This window comes from Pristiophorus japonicus, chromosome 19, assembly GCF_044704955.1.
Source record: "Pristiophorus japonicus isolate sPriJap1 chromosome 19, sPriJap1.hap1, whole genome shotgun sequence".
NCBI classification, from domain to species: domain Eukaryota; kingdom Metazoa; phylum Chordata; class Chondrichthyes; family Pristiophoridae; genus Pristiophorus; species Pristiophorus japonicus.
In genome coordinates, this window is record NC_091995.1 from 77,699,555 (window position 1) to 77,700,782 (window position 1,228).

Below are 1,228 nucleotides of genomic sequence, written 5' to 3' on the forward strand. Positions count from 1 at the left end.
TGAAAGGGATAGACAAGATAGAGGCAGAGAGGTTGTTTCCACTGGTCGGGGAGACTAGAACTAGGGGGCACAGCCTCAAAATACGGGGGAGCCAATTTAAAACCAGTTGAGAAGGAATTTCTTCTCCCAGAGGGTTGTGAATCTGTGGAATTCTCTGCCCAGGGAAGCAGTTGAGGCTAGTTCATTGAATGTATTCAAATCACAGATAGATAGATTTTTAACCAATAAGGGAATGAAGGGTTATGGGGAGCAGGCGGGTAAGTGGAGCTGAGTCCACGGCCAGATCAGCCATGATCTTGTTGAATGGCGGAGCAGGCTCGAGGGGCTAGATGGCCTACTCCTGTTCCTAATTCTTATGTTTTTATGTTCTATGTCCCGCTGTACTGCGGCACTTTGCAATCTTTCTCCATTTAAATAATAACTTTATTTTTGATTTTTTTCTGCCAAAGTTCATGATCTCACACTTTCCAACATTATACTCCATCTGCCAAATTTTTGCCCACTCACTTAGCCTGCCTTTGTCCTTTTGCAGATTTTTTGTGTCCTCCTCACACATTGCTTTTCCTCCCATCTTTGTATCGTCGGCAAACTTGGCTACGTTACACTCGGTCCCTTCTTCCAAGTCGTTAATATAGATTGTAAATAGTTGGGGTCCCAGCACTGATCCCTGCGGCACCCCACTAGTTACTGATTGCCAACCCGAGAATGAACCATTTAACCCGACACTCTGTTCTCTGTTCGTTAGCCAATCCGCTATCCATGCTAATATATTACTCCCAACCCCGTGAGTGGAGCTCAGTTGTAGGCCTCCTGAAAGCAGCGCTCATCCCTCCCCCGCTGGGGCACCTGTCCAAAAGCAGCGCCCTTCTTTCCCAAACAGCGCATGTCCTAATGAAGATTTATTAAACCATCAGAATGTGATTTATAAACCGGAGCTGTTCTGGGGCCTCCATGTCTGCCTGGAAAAGGGATCGGTGAATTGTTAAACCGCCAGTGTGAATCACTTCGAGGAGATGGCCATGTGAGCTGGCAGCAAGGAGAGGTTGCTGGGAGTCATGCATGAATCGAGGACAGGGTCCCAGTTACGGATGCAGGCGACATTGATGAAAAGCCTTTGAGATTTATAAAACGAGTGCATCCGTTCTGGGAGCTGGTGCTGGATGAGGCTGTCAAGCAGCTCAGGTATGTCTATAAGCAGACTCATTGCTCATCCTGAATCGCTGCCCGG